The sequence below is a fragment of the Rhipicephalus microplus genome, chromosome 1 (assembly GCF_043290135.1).
Source record: "Rhipicephalus microplus isolate Deutch F79 chromosome 1, USDA_Rmic, whole genome shotgun sequence".
Classification (NCBI taxonomy): domain Eukaryota; kingdom Metazoa; phylum Arthropoda; class Arachnida; order Ixodida; family Ixodidae; genus Rhipicephalus; species Rhipicephalus microplus.
The window spans coordinates 214,397,894-214,413,260 of record NC_134700.1 but is presented as its reverse complement, the minus strand read 5'-3'; the positions used below and the strand labels follow the sequence as shown (position 1 = coordinate 214,413,260).

The following is a 15,367-nucleotide window of genomic DNA, read 5'->3' as shown; positions in this document are numbered from 1 at the left end:
CCCGGATGCAGTAGCGTGCAAATGTCTTACGTCTTTACAGAGAAATCGACTTGTAGCGTGATAGTTGCAACATTGCGCGTCCATCAGTAAGCCTATGCCACACTGTTTTCTTTTATGATCAAGGAAGTTACAATGGGGCAATAGAACAAAACAACTATGAACGAGCGATGCATGAATCTGCATAGCAAATGACGTGTGTGTCGTCTGCTATGCGTTATTCACTTAAATATAAGTGTCACCAAAACTAAGTTCACTATATTTCATGTCACAACTTCTTTTATCCCCTCCCTATTTAATTAAGACACAGCTACTGGAATGAGTCTCTCATTATAAGTTTGCTAGAGTGCAATTCCATGAGAACTTACGATAGACACTACATGTATTGATTGATTTGTGGGGTTTAACGTCCCAAAACCACTATTTGATTATGAGAGACGCCGTAGTGGAGGACTCCGGAAATTTTGACCACCTGGGGTTCTTTAACGTGCACCCAAATCTGAGTACACGGGCCTACAACATTTCCGCCTCCATCGGAAATGCAGCCACCGCAGCCGGGAATCGAACCCGCGACCTGCGGGTCAGCAGCCGAGTACCTTAGCCACTAGACCACCGCGGCGGGGCGGAGACACTACATGTAGAATACCGTGTAAGCAACATAGACAAGTAAGTGGGTATGTAAAACACATGCGTCATCTTGTTACCCAAGTATTTAAAATACCACTTATACTTTTTGAATTCGTTGCCGTTTGAAATAACGCGTTCACATTTGGGAAGTTACGTCGCAGTCCAATCTAAACCCTATACTAAATTAAAAAAACAGCTGTTCATTTTATTTGTAAATTACCATACCACAAACACACATCTTTCTATTTTTTATCAGGGTATAATATTTGTATTCGTCATATATCCACCGTCTATCGGAGCTTATGTTTATGAAATACACAAAGGGCCCTCAGCAATGTCTCACTACCTACTTTTCGCTGTCGCTAAAGTACAAGTTAAGACATTCAACATTTTTTTTTTGAAACCAAAAAGTAGAACTACCTGTGGTCAGCTACTGTTGAAATGGCATATTGCTCATGTATAAATATTTGTTTCCGAGTACTAACAATGATAATGTATTCTTCTTTCCCTTCGTCTTTCAGAAAGCAGTTCAAGATGTACTTCCTGAAGTACATTTAGTTATTATATCTACTTACAGCTTGATGCCTTGATTGTACTTTGTATTTTGTTTATCATATATGTTTGCATAAAGTCTGATATATGTCACCATTATTGTGACTGCTCATTTGCGAAAGCCTGTATATATGTTCCCCTAAGGAACACCGGTGTTACCACTACTATTGCTCTTTTATATGGTACATATGCTTTGCAATTATACATATTCGTTATGTTATCGAAACCTTGTGGCATTTCTTTACCATGAAAGTGTTTTATGCTGTGGTCCACTACGGTTCCGCAGACGTATTTTCCTCACGATTATGACGTTGTGAAATATATACCAACAGATTTCAAAGAAAAAAAAAACGAGAAGGAAAAGTTCTGCTACAGGGTATCAAGCTAGCAACCTCGTGTTCCGCAGCGTGCGGCGCTAACAACTAGACCACGGAGCGTAGGTTATCGAGATCAGTAAAGGGAAGCCATTTATACACACCATACACTGTCTGGCGGTCCTCAGAGTTCTGTAACTTCAGCACGTTTTCGTCATCAGTTGCGAAATTTCGCAATGTGCTCGCGTTTGGCGTGCTCTGAAGGTCGTTGCCTCATGCGCTTCGTGGAGAGCTGCCTCAACGAAGCGTGGTCTCTCGTGCGCGCGCTTATCAGACTCTTGATTCCGGTGAGCACAAAGGTCACTTTCCTCGCTGCCACGGCCACGTTTTCGAAAAGTGAGCGCTGCTCACACACGAAGAAGTAAGAATAGTGACAGTTGTTCGCGCTTGTCCTGTGTATATTTGTACGTTCGTTTTCTCGTCTCCTTGGAATGGCGAGCACTTCGGCACGCAACATCTGCGCCTGCGAGGAAGCGCTTGAGCACATTCTACGCCATTGCCCAGCATACCAGTCTGAACGACGTATTATGGAAGCCAAGCTCTGTCAGCTGGATTCACGGCCGCTTACAGGAGAGAAGATTCTGGAACCTTGGTGTACGCGCAAAGCCACGAAAGCCCTCTTGTACTTCTGAAGGTAACCAGACTTCACCACCGCTTGTGAAAGAACAGTGTCAGACCATGCCGTGTAGTCTCGAGCTGACTATTCATCCTTCTCTTTCTTACTCCTCTTCTTTTCTATATCTTTCCTTTCTATTATTCTCCCCTCCCCCCCACCCCCAAGTGTTGAGTAGCCAACCGAGCCAAGCTTGGTTAACCTCCCTGCCATTCCTATCTATCTATCTATCTATCTATCTATCTATCTATCTATCTATCTATCTATCTATCTATCTATCTATCTATCTATCTATCTATCTATCTATCTATCTATCTATCTATCTATCTATCTATCTATCTATCTATCTATCTATCTATCTATCTATCTATCTATCTATCTATCTATCTATCTATCTATCTATCTATCTATCTATTCTATCTTCTATCTATCTATCTATCTATCTATCTATCTATCTATCTATCTATCTATCTATCTATCTATCTATCTATCTATCTATCTATCTATCTATCTATCTATCTATCTATCTATCTATCTATCTATCTAATCATCTATTTATCTATCTCTCGTTTTCTGCGTCTTTTTTTCTATTTGATAACACGCTTTTAGTGTTGAACTGCGACAGTTAGTCCCACGCTCGTCCCATGTGTGCTCACCACTTCGTGCGCGCTTTCTGTTTGAGGTGTGCGCTGCAAATTTTTAGCTGCTTGCTGTTATTCTCGTGACTTCGCAATTCGTTACTGCAACAATCATTCCTTTGCCATTGTGGCGAGATAATGCACGATAAACCCTCGACTACCACTGTGAAGACTCGCTTTCATGTTATACCGGTACCTAGAAGGAGGAATCAGCCCCATTTGTTTTTTTGTATAAGCATACTCCTGGTTCCCCATAGTGTCTGTAACAAAATAACCAGTCCGAAGACGTTAGACGGAGACGACTCGTTTATTCTGCATGGAAACCAAGCTGTCCATTCCTAGCGCGTGCCTATCTCCCCTTCGTCCTCCTCGATAGTCTAGTCCGCTCCAAGAGAATATTTTGCAACATCCTCCCAGGGGGGCCAAGATGACTCGCACACTTCGATGTAGACTGGATCCCTCCAGGTTGCTCCGACCCAGATTATTATTCAACATCATCCTAGGGGGGGCCAAGGAGAATCGTATCCACCACGAATGCAGTTAGCGTTGAAACGCACTTGCTTTGCTACCGGGAGTGTCTGTGCACTACGGCCGTTGATTTGTCGCTGTCGCACCCCTTGCTGTCGCCGGGACCGATGCTGATGAGGTGGAGGGTGTTCTTGACGTCCGTTAGGCTGGCGTGCTTGGCATGCAGAATTTCGAAGACACGATGCCTGTCCTGGTGGTCGTCCAAAAGGTGGCTGGTCTGAGACGAGTTGTTCAAGTACGGCGTCACCATGGACACGCTGGCGCTGACGACGTCGACGCACACGGCAGTGACGAGCATCGACGTGCTTGTTTGGCGGCTCTGCGTCTTCCAAGTTCCTGCCACCAGCAACCGCGTAGTCAGGTGGACGGCATTTCTTTGGTGAGGAGATACCTTGCTCCCATACAGATATATCGTGGTGCCTGTTTGAGGTTCGTGAGGGCACTTTATCGCTCCTGATGGCACCAAAACGCCACATCGAAGATATGCATGTGTGAGTTGCAGAAGGATTGTGGCTCAAGACGAACAGTGTGCTTGACGGGCGCTGGATGCTTTCAGACGACAAGGGCCCCTGTACCATTCAGCCAAACATTGTCTCTATCGCTGTTAGCGTTTCAGTCACGTGGTCGATTTTGCTGGTGGTGACCTCCCGATAGGCGTCGGATCCTATGATGATACTGATCTCGTCCGGTTGCCACGTACTCGGTTGAAAGTGGTCAGCTACGTTGTACTCCCGTTCAAGAAGTAGGTGCGAAATGTTGGAGTCGAGTCGTGGGCTTGTGACAGAGCAAATTTCAGGAATCGTCAACGCTTCTAAGGTAATCGTTGAATCGCCGAACTGGCTTCGAAGCCGCACGTTGACACGCTCGGTGCAGAGTCGCCTTCGTGAATTGGATTCTCCAAAAGTGACAAGAGAGATCTCTTCTTTTCCCACGATGGAGCACTGAAGCATCCTTGCCAGGTCTGCACGAATGTAGGTGCGCTGACTGCCGCTGCCTAGCAGTACCCGCACGAGGAGTTGGTGGCCTCCAGACTCTGCCCAAATTCGACCTGTCTGTACCAACACGTGAGTGGGCTCAACGTGAATCTGGGTGGTAGTGACCGTTTTCATGGTTAATGGGTGTGGTTGAGAAAATGCGGGGGTCCAGCGTTGGGGTGCGGATTTTCGGCTGGGCGTGATAACTCGCAGAGGATGGTCAGGTGACGTCCCTGGCAGGTACCACATCTAAGATTGAATGACTTCCTGCACATTATAGCGACGTGGTTTCGTGTTTCACAGCGGAAACAATAATTAGAGTACTGCAGCCTTGCCCGCTTCTCTTCAACCGATAGGTTGGCATTGCCAGCAGCATCATGTGATCATTGTTGTGGCAGAGTGGGCACGCTAGTCTAACAGGCAAGGTAGACCCCATTAGGGCGGGCGCTAACGGTACCATTTCTGTGCCATACGTTTCTTCCGAAATGTGGCTTCTGGTTTCGTCTTGCGACACACCAAGAGACTGTAACCGGCCCTCCTCTCGGATTTCTACTTGCATGAGGAGAAACGTTAGTAAATTTTCGGCTAGCCGCGTTCGGTCTTCAGGCGTTTCAGTGATGCTGGAGACGCAGTTCGATTCTTTAGATTTCTGTCTGTACATAATGGCGAGATCCTCCGGCAGACATCGCATTAGGACACGGTTTAAGACCACCGTGTACTGGTCGGGCGCAACTCCTAGGCCTTCCAAGGCACTAACGTGTAACTGCACACTATCGTGCAGCAGAAGAAGCCTTCGGACGTCTGACGAGCTTTTCACAGGGCTCAGTGCAAGGAGATTATCAACATGCTCGTTTACAAGGAGATCTTGGCGTCCAAAGCGATCTGTGAGGGTCCTGATGGCAACTTCGTAATTTTGCTCCACTAGACGAATGCCTTCGACAGCTCGCTTCGCGCTCCCGGTCAAGTAGGTGAGGAGGTACTTAAATTTTTCGATGCGCGGTAGCTCGATATTCTTGTGAATGGTAGCATCGAAATGGTCCCAAAAAGACTGCCATCCACAAAGACTACCATCAAAAGTTGGTATCTGGAGCTTGGGCAGTTGAACCACAAGCGGACGGTGCGATCTCACCTGTCCTGCTGCTTCGCCGGAGCTCGGAAGTTCTAGGTTGCTTGGACCGGGTCCAGTGGCTCGCGACTGCATTGTGGCTTCCTTCTCACGTTCCTGTAGCCAGAACTTGGCTCGTGACACAGCGTAAAAAGTCTTTGCGTTGTACTCGCCTGCTGTTTCCAGTTCATGATCCAGGTTTTCTTCATCCGTTGACGCCAGGATGACCTCGTCGAGCCTCGAAAGTGCTGCTTCTTTATCCTTCAGGAAGTCCATGTGGCCGGTAATCTGGGAGGCGTGTGGATCCGGTTGCTGCAGCAGGTTCGATAACATTGCTAGGGCTCGGGTCACACCAGCTCTGATAGAACTGCGCTTCTTCCCAATATGGTCAGCGGTCGCCATGGTGGTGACGTTCAGAGAAGTCTCCAAAGGGGCGAATTCCCGGGTTTCGTGCACCAAATGTAACAAAATAACCGGTTCGCAGACGTTAGACAGAGACGACCTGTTTATTCTGCATGGAGACCAAGCGGTGCATTCCTAGCGCGTGCCTATCTCGCCTTCGTCCTCTTCGATAGTCTGGCCCACTCCAAGAGAATATTCTGCAACAGTGTCATTGAACTTTTGTTTTTTTTATTAGATGCCAAGTCAAGTGACAAATGACGTTGCGTTTAGTCTAACTCCACCACCACGATCATATATTGTGATGTAGACTCTACACCCTTAATACGCCTTGAAGACAGGGCGAACCATTGGCATCGGAAGCACAGAACAGTCTCTAGATGTCTGCCCACAAGCGAAGAAAGTGAAGCTCATCATGTGGTAATGAGCACTTACAGGTGGTGAAGAAGTGCCTAATATATGCCTGCACTGAATTCCTCCGTGTGTGAGCGGCCTTCCTGGCCGCAACTTAACGGTGCGGAGAACGTCATGTGAAAGGCTTCATCCGAGAGACATGCACAATCTCAGTACCGCGACGTCGCCGGTCAGTTAGGAAAATGACAGGTTTGAGGTGATAGTTAATGGGAGAGGTCTGCTCTAAGACTGTGCATGAGCCAAGGAATTGAAACTGAAACTTGTCGCACAATATTTTCAAATAAATAAATAAATAAATAAATAAATAAATGAACAAATAAGTAATAAATAAATAAATAAATAAAAAGTATACTTGGGTATAATAGCACAGCATAGCAAGGGGAATGTGACTGCAGACTTCACAACTTATTGGAAAACTGTGGAGGTCAAATCGGCGCAACAATTTAGTTTGACCATTCCACGGAGAAACAAGGAGCATCTATTTCACAGTGCAGGTTGTGCTAATTTATGACCCTGCCCCCTCCCCTTCTTTTTTTTCTTTTCGCTCTCTGCAAGCGGTTCTTCACTTCTACAAGTCCATAAGGCGTCCCTAAAATATCCGTGCCTGAGGGATTCTTTGCTATAGAGGTTTATATTTTACCCCAGTTTGAGGTGCATAGACGGAGGAAATTACGTTTGTGAGACTGTTTTCTCAGTCTTTTTGTCTATTTGCTGATGCGCTTAGAGATCACAGAAAAAAAGTTATAGCTGTCTCTGTACGGATTGAGAAACTAACAGACAAACAGAATTAAAAACGGGATGCTCAAGCACTGTAGGCACGTCGTGCACTAATCGTACACATTCTTTAGTTCACCTGTCGCGTGATTCGCTCTGCGCTATGTACTTTACGTAATCTCATCTCCTCCAGAAGAAAGCAACGCTCGTGAAGATAGTGGGATTGCATAACCAGCGCATGAATAAGGCACATACGTCATATTTATTCTTTACCAACACTGTCATCGGCTTCACTAGTCATCCAATATCAGTGTACAGCCTTTCCTGTACGACGTTGATGTCCCCCACAAGGCATCGCTTGCCCTGAGTCATCAGAGCACCACATTGCTGTCATTACGGTGAACGTCATCGGCAGTTTCCTCCGTGGCTCTCTTGCATTCTGCTACCCTAATTCACTGCGGAAGGTAATAGGAGAAAGGAGAGCGCGATTCCTCGCACTAACATATTGGAGCTTCCTGTTGTTGGGGCCTCTCTCTATGTTCTCTTCCTGAGAACCACGCACGCACGTCAGTGCACCGCCCCAGCGTTTGCGCAACGGTCCTCCATCCCGCGCGCTTGACCGCACAAGTCTCCGTCTAATTTCCCCTGTCCCATAAAGCAGCCCGCCAAGTGCGCTAACGCTCCCCATAGACAGCCTGCCCTCTGGCTTATACGACACAAGCGTTATTTACGGCGGAAAAGTGGTGCACTCTCTAATCCCCGACAGCAGCAGTCTGGATTGTCGCTACCCCGGGTCCACCGAACAAGCAAGCCTCGGTGGCCGCCGACCGGTCTCCTTTGTGAGAAAGCGCCGAGTCAGTTCATTCCGGTAGCCAGCTGACGCAAAGAGGAATCTCGCATTTCAGCATAACGCTTGTTTCGAGTGAGATCTGCAAAGCTGATTCCGAGCCATAGGCTAATTCTAAGTCTGGTGGCACTTCGAAATCAACGTTCCGCCCGAAAGATTGGTGTACTGACGCGGCTTCAGCACTGGCCCTTTGGCGCGTTTATTAATTTGGTCCTTACGTCAAGTAGTCATATTGCGAAGAAGCTGCTCATTCATCAAAGAACGCAAGTCTTCAAAGTTGTTCATCGCCAGACTGTTTGTCGAAGCCAGCAATAATATGTAAGTAGTCCCACAATACGGTGATACCTAACCCCGCTCGTCTTTCGTGGCTCATGTGTATCCAAAAACAATGGACACAAACTGAATCTTCTGACTAAATTTGTTGTTCTAAGTTGCCTTTAAAAGTGGCATGAAAAAAATAGCACTCATAAGAGCAAGTAGCATATATTTTTGGGCTATGTTAGAGCTTTGTATATGCAGCTGAATCAATCAATCCATGAATGAATGAATCAACCAATCAATAAAATTAAAGTAAAAAACTATAGACCTTGCTCGAAACCAACCAACGCCGCACAACACTTTCCGCAACTGACCATGCAACTAAGACAAATCCGTAAATTCACTCGATAGGAAAGTTGCTCGACGACAAACTTTTGTTTGCAGACTAAGCTTAGCGATGTTTCTATACTCACACCCACACTTGCCTATTGCTAAACAGCACTGTGCTGCCAAGCGAAGAGTAATATTTCCAATGTTGAAGGTTGTCATAACAGTACTTGTCCGGCCACCTGCGTTTTTTAGTGCTGCAAAACTTTCTTGCTCAGGCAAAACATTCAAGACGAAAAGTGAATACCTTTGATTCGAACCGCGAACATCTAGTGGCTAAGGTACTGGGCTGCTGACCCGCAGGTCGCGGGTTTGAATCCCAGCTGCGGTGGCTGCATTTCAGATGGAGGCGGAAATGTTGTACGCCCGTGTGCTCAGATTTGGGTGCACGTTAAAGAACCCCAGTGGTCGAAATTTCCGGAGCCCTCCACTACGGCGTCTCTCGTAATCATATGGTGGTTTTGGGACGTTAAACCCCACATATCAATCAATCGAACCGCGAACATTATAAGGGAAGTGGGGGCTCGGGAATAAATATAACGCGGGAGAGAGCCATAGTAGAAGTTGACACACCCACAAAATGATACCAACGCAAGTGAATCATATGGGAGCCTAGGCAAGTTGAATGTGTGCTTCGGAGGCCTTTCGAAAAGCATAAAAAAATACTAGAGAACTGATTGGGTAGAATGTAAGGACGTGTCACGTACGTCCTGCTGCGCCTCCCAGCTCCCTTTGATACCATCACGTTCCAAAAAGGGTCAATGTCCTCGTATTGCGCGGCCACTGCCGGGCCGGGACGTGTTCACTAACAATAGGCATGCGATGAGCGAGCACAGCGAAGACAATGAATCTGGCATTCGCCTGCAGAGGTTAGAGCGAGGCAATCAACTCATCTCCTACCCTGAGGCATGAAAACGGTCCCCACCCATATTTTTGCCTACAGCCCTTTCGGTCAGCGTCCCCGGGGCAACACCACGTGACGCATTAATTTCGGTGGAGTGTCCACGGCCTAATTGGCCAGCGCTGGTCACACGACTTTTTGTCGATGACGCACAAAGAGCCCTGTGATATAACAACAGATTTTCATTCCGGCCAAAAGTCTGAGGGTGACGTAATCACCGGCTCTCTCGGGAAGTCAGTCTGGTCGAGAGCGGAAGTCTGTTTCGCCCCCACATTGGCCAACCCACTCACAGCTCCCAAAAATACATATCATGTAAAGAAACAAAAAGTTCCGAAATGTTTGTTCTTCGTTTAGGCTGAGTACTATTACGTCCGGAAAGAAAGGGTAGATGCCGGCATCTTATATTTTGGAAGTATCTTTTTCATACTCACAGTTATGAAAATGAGCCAAGTGGTGCATGTCAACACTCATACCCCATTCAGTGTTAGCCCTGTTGTTATCTGTGACTCCTTAATCTGACTTTTCCAACGGCGCTTGTACATAAAAATGATTGACATGTCAATATTATCGTGAATCAACTTGCCGAATTAGTATTTGCATGGGTACTGAATACTACTTTTATCGTGTTTACACTTGAGGAGCTCGGGCTCTTTGCGTATATATATATATATATATATATATATATATATATATATATATATATATATATATATATATATATATATATATATATATATATATATATATATATATATCCTTTTCTTCTTATTCTTTTCTCTTCTTTCTCACTTTTCTTTCTTCTTATTTACATTCCATTGGTTCTAATAACTTCCCCTGTACATTCCTTGGCATTAATGTCTGTTACATCTCATTATTATTGTGTTAAAACACGGAAAAACGAGCCCTTAGGTATACACTTCTTTCCCTTATTTTCATTGAACGAGGGTCTCGTATTGGCCGACTTGGTGTGTTTAGGTTGTATACGAGGGACTATTAATCAGCTGCCCACTCATAATAAGTTCACGTGCTACGTGACGCCAAACATGCGCATAAAAGAGTGTTTTCACACTCGTCGCTTGGCTTATAGATGGCGCTGACTGTCACTCCTACTTCTAAATTCACATATAAACCCAAAAAAGTGGATGGCGGGAAGGCCGCTGTGGTAGCTCAGTGGTTAGAGCATCGAACGCGTTATTCGAAGGTCGTAGGTTCGATTCCTGCTCACGGCTGGTTATTTTTTCATCCACTTTTCTTTCTTCTTATTTACATTCCATTGGTTCTAATAACTTCCCCTGTGCATTCCTTGGCATTAATGTCCGATATATATATATATATATATATATATATATATATACAGAGAGAGAGAGAGAGATAAACAGATATTGAATCGATATATTGATTGTCCATTGTCAGAAATACTTCAAAATTTCTCGCACTTTTGCTCTCTGCATTGTAATAAGGGTTGCAGCGCAAGAACGAAAGTGCTGGAAGAAAGGCAAACAGAAGGCGAATAATGGAAGGCAAAGAGGACAACACTAGAGCACGTGTTGTCCTCTTTGCCTTCCATTCCTCGCCTTCTGTTTGCCTTTCTTCCAGCAATTTCGTGCTTGCGCTGCAACCCTTACTACTATGAAATTTAGCCAACTAGCCCAAATAACCATTCTTCTCATTGCCCTCTGCAATAACCAGTTAGACTGAAGTATCAAGTTGGAAGCTCAGTTTTGCTGTTATTGAAATAGAATAAGTCAATAGGCATTGCTAAGAGTGACACTGTCTCTCAATCCTGTTAGCGTTTCGTAAAAAGGCACGTGATTTAAAATTAACCAAACATCGCAATGATTCGATTCCATCACCACTTCAGATCGATGTAGCAGACAGTTTATTCGCTTCCAACTTCGATACCGAAGAAGTACAACCAGGCTGTGGGAGTTTTTAGGCTACAGTACTTCCTCAGTGGTTAACTTTGGAGCAATATGACGACCTGCGCCTGCTATGATACCCTTTGCGTGCCTTGCACCGGAGCTTGACAGATGAGCCAGGCTGTCCCCGTGCAGTCCGGCGTAATGCCCATGGCGAGATGAGGCCGACCAATCCCATTAGCACCTAGCTGCCTTTATGAAGTCGCGAATTTCCCAGCTCGCCATTGTTTGATAATATATTAATAAATTCTTTGCAGACAATCAAGCCATATATAATATTGCACACCGCTTCTTCTTACCAATTTTCTCTGTCTTGGGCCGCGCTACTCCATCAATGCGTCAAGTATAGCACGCTGGGTATACCTTGGAAGAAGTGCTTGTTTTGAACTGTCCTTGGTAGTGGGTCAGCCAATATTTCGAAAGCAGTGGCATTCTTTTTTCTCTTTCACTTCGTATTCAGATAAGGTCAACTCTGAAATATTTTCTTATAGCCTGGTTTGATCATTGGCAAAAAACAATAATAACGGCATCCGAATATGTGAGTCTCCCTCGACTTCGAAAAGCCTCTTCAGCTCGTTACTTCCTTTCAGTAGAGATGAGAGTCCGCTTAATCCGCTGCCTGTTCATAGCCGTCAATTCATCATCCTACTCGGCACGATGAAAAAATACGTTATGAACGAGTTCTTGGACATACGTCGTGATTTATAGTTTGATGTGAACCTTTTGGAAACTTCTCGTCACGCATATTGATTCACTGATGACGGCTTTCAGGTACTATCATCTTCTCGGCACTCGGTGACCTTCCGAGCCTCGATTGACAGGACGGCTTTATCGTCTAAGCTACTTTTTTTTCTTATGCGAGGATATTTCACGGTGTATGTATAACCGACCACCCCTGGCGACATCTCTTTCATATCAGCTATAAAAGGTGTCCGATGAAACGCTTTGAGAGGCAAAGACTGATAGTCCGGATACTTGAAGTCCAGACGTGGGAAGCAGAGAGGCATGGTGATAGGTTTCGTAACTTTGCACGTTAGCGCGTGTCAGCTCCACACACTTTTTTGTTTAGGTTCTTAGTAAAAGCACAAGAGTGACGATGAAACTATGGTGATGACGTAAGCACTATCTTCTTACTTAACCAACTGGAGTGAACTAACACGTGTAGCGCCAAGCTGGAGCTTTGTGTGTGTGTGTGTGTGTGTGTGTGTGTGTGTGTGTGTGTGTGTGTGCCCCCAATGTGTGCTTGGTGCCACAGAGCTGGCGTATCAGGGTATCGAACGAAAGTGAAGGACGTTGTAAAGCATTGCGACTGCCTCCGTCTCAGATGCTCACTGGCCGAGTAATAAAGCTCTGTAAAGAAATGCGCTCTGGCAGACTCATTTACAATGTTAAGCCATGCACTTTTACGCTGGTGATCATAAAATTCTATTTAGTTAGTCAGGAGGTTGCCTCAGGGTGCAGACTGGGGTTCCTAGATATAGCCACTGCATCGCCGTTTATAAGAATCAGATATCATTAAAAGAATAAAAGATACGAGAGCCGCGAAAAACACCAGTTGCTCAAGCGGGGTCAATTTTCAACGGTGTGTACATACGCAGCCACCATCAGTTCCTCCTACAGCTTCAGAAACTACCGCACTACTGTCGTCGCTCTTAAATGCTTAGCTCAATACAAAATTACCAATCAGTGCAACTATATTTGCTAAAAAGTTGCAGCAACGTTTGCTGGAACTGATACCAGATTAATTATTTGTGCTTCTTGGCGTAAGCTGAAATGAGAACATAATGAATAAGAATGCAGTGAATGAATCAATAGCGATTCCGCGACAGTATCATCGTTAGAAGGCTCTCAAGCGAAGGCTAGGAAAACGTCGCAAACACTTGAAGCACGGCCGCGTACACAAACATGCCTTTAACGTAAATTCGACAAACAGGACCTGAAAAGCTAGCGTTTAAACATTTATCCAAGTAAGAGTCAGAATAAAGCGCTTACAACAACGACTTTGCCTTGTGCGCCATCGCGAGAGGTTGAAAATTGCTTCCAGGGGTGGTTGAGTTTTCTCTGCACAATGAAGCTCGCTTGATCTAAGGGCGAATGAACAAAACAAAACAAGAACAGCGATCAATAAAAACAAGATAAGCACCACAGGTCGCAAGATCGGCCATTTGCTATCACTGTAGCGCTGCTTTTAGAAAAGTCTATTGTTTTTTTCCGTGACGTATGCGTAGTTTTCATGAGAAGCCATTTCCCCACCTAGAAAAGTACCTAGCAGCATTTATCATTCGCAAACAATGTCAACTCTTCATGTGTCAGTAAAACTCGCAAAGTACCTATGAAGCCTTTAATGCGTTAGAACTGTAGCGAGGTTCTTTGAGGCGTCAGCTGACGCTGGCACAGCATCCGGAAAGGCGGCTGCATGAATGACGGCGCGTATGAACCTCCGAGCAAGTGTAACAAAAAATATAAACAATATGTCAGTGTTGCGCACGCGCGCGCGCCACCAATTTTTTTTACGTCAGCTTCTTTTATCTCCCTGCCGGGACAATCAGCATTCCTTTTTTCTTTCTTCTCCTCTTTCTTTGATGCTACCTAAATCACAACTGGCTACATTTGAAAGCTGTAACTCGTGAGCGATACAATAGTTCACTGTTCTCTCCTGTTTAAAGCAGCACGGATCCGGTATGAAGGTAGCGATGAGCGAGCACCGAAGGTCACTCCCTGAAGCTGCCACACTCTCTATTCTGAAAAAAAGACGACCGAAATTTTGATTCCTGAAAGCCAGTCCTTCGTGCGGAAGCGGCTCGTTCGGAAGGAGTTAAGCCTTGTGTTTTGTAAATAGTCTATGACGTAAATTGCCGTCAGGAAACATAGCTACAACAAAAGAAGCGAAAGGTCAAGGGTCACCCTCGCTTAAACGGAATGCCACATACGACGGAAGCGAAGGACACGTCGTAGTAGAACTAAACGTCTCTTATAAAGCTGAACAGATTCGTTATCGCAATAATGACGGCAATATTGGCGGTCTCACGAAGTGTGAGAAGCAGAGTTGTAAAGAAAACGAGCGCTTAAAAGGAAGACGAAGCTGGCAATCCTCAAGGAAATTCGAGAAGATATAACTCTCCAGGAACACGTTAAGTGTCGAGACACATTCGTGAGAGCTCAAGCTGAGAAGTCCTGGCTCTTACGATCCTGAGAAAGAAATCTCGGCGAATTCTTTCTCCCGAGCAGACTTGGCCAGGAAGTTTTTTGCGGGTGATTCATTTTACGTAGAGCTCGTTCAGCTCCACGGAACACTGAGAACGAGAATGCGCAAGTGTCATCAATGGCAAGTTTTTGAGGCGCGGCCACTCTAGATTACGTGCTTTGTGACCTCCGTTCCCATTAGAGCACTACATACTGGAGACTCGGCATCGTGGCGGTGGCCGCGAGAAAAAAAAAAAAGAAGACAAATTGAAAAGTGATAAGAATTACAAATGTCTAAAACGCCGCACACAGAAATGAGCCGAAAGTGTTTAAATGGGCACATGCACTCAGCTTGACACTCACACTGGCAATATAGCTCATTTCACGGGTTCTCTCTTCATCTATTTACTTTTCTTTTCATTTCCCAAAAAAGTACGCGAGGGTGAAGAACTTGGTCATTGTGCTTTGCTTAAAAGACGTATTGCGATCTTGCAAAAACTTTGTTCTTCTTTCATTTTTTATTTATTTATTTTATTTATTTTATACTGTAAACTCCGTGCTTGGGGTCATTACAGGGAGGGTGTCACAAAGTACATAACGTTCACACAAAAAAGGAAAATTTAAAAGCGCATATAAATACGAGATGAATAACTAACAATAAAAAATAAGAAACAAACAACAGTGACTACACACATAAAAATCAACGAATAAATGCTGACAACAGAATTTAGCACGCATCACTACAAAGAAAACCGTCCAATGCATTTTCAAAATCCACTGATGTTGTTTGTTGCACAACCGCATTGGGTAAACTATTCCACATATCTATTGTGTCTGGGAAAAAGGAGTGGCAGAAAGCATTCCTGCGTGCGAAATAAGGTTGGATTGCTCTACTATTATTAAGACGATCACATCACCTTCCAGGGGGCTGAATATA

General features: G+C 45.0%; 1 protein-coding gene across 5 annotated transcripts in view; it reads right to left on the bottom strand.

The window, feature by feature from the left end:
* LOC142806658 (calcitonin gene-related peptide type 1 receptor-like) overlaps window positions 1-15,367 on the bottom strand; it is a 213,867-nt gene that overhangs the window by 84,946 nt on the left and 113,554 nt on the right. The window contains exon 1 of one of the 5 annotated variants that reach the window (XM_075891288.1): window positions 13,240-13,472. The exons of the other annotated variants lie outside the window; for them this stretch is intronic. The gene's annotated coding sequence lies outside the window, so the exon portion shown is untranslated. Of the gene's footprint in view, window positions 1-13,239; window positions 13,473-15,367 lie in introns of those variants that run through there. 5 annotated transcript variants of the gene reach the window in all.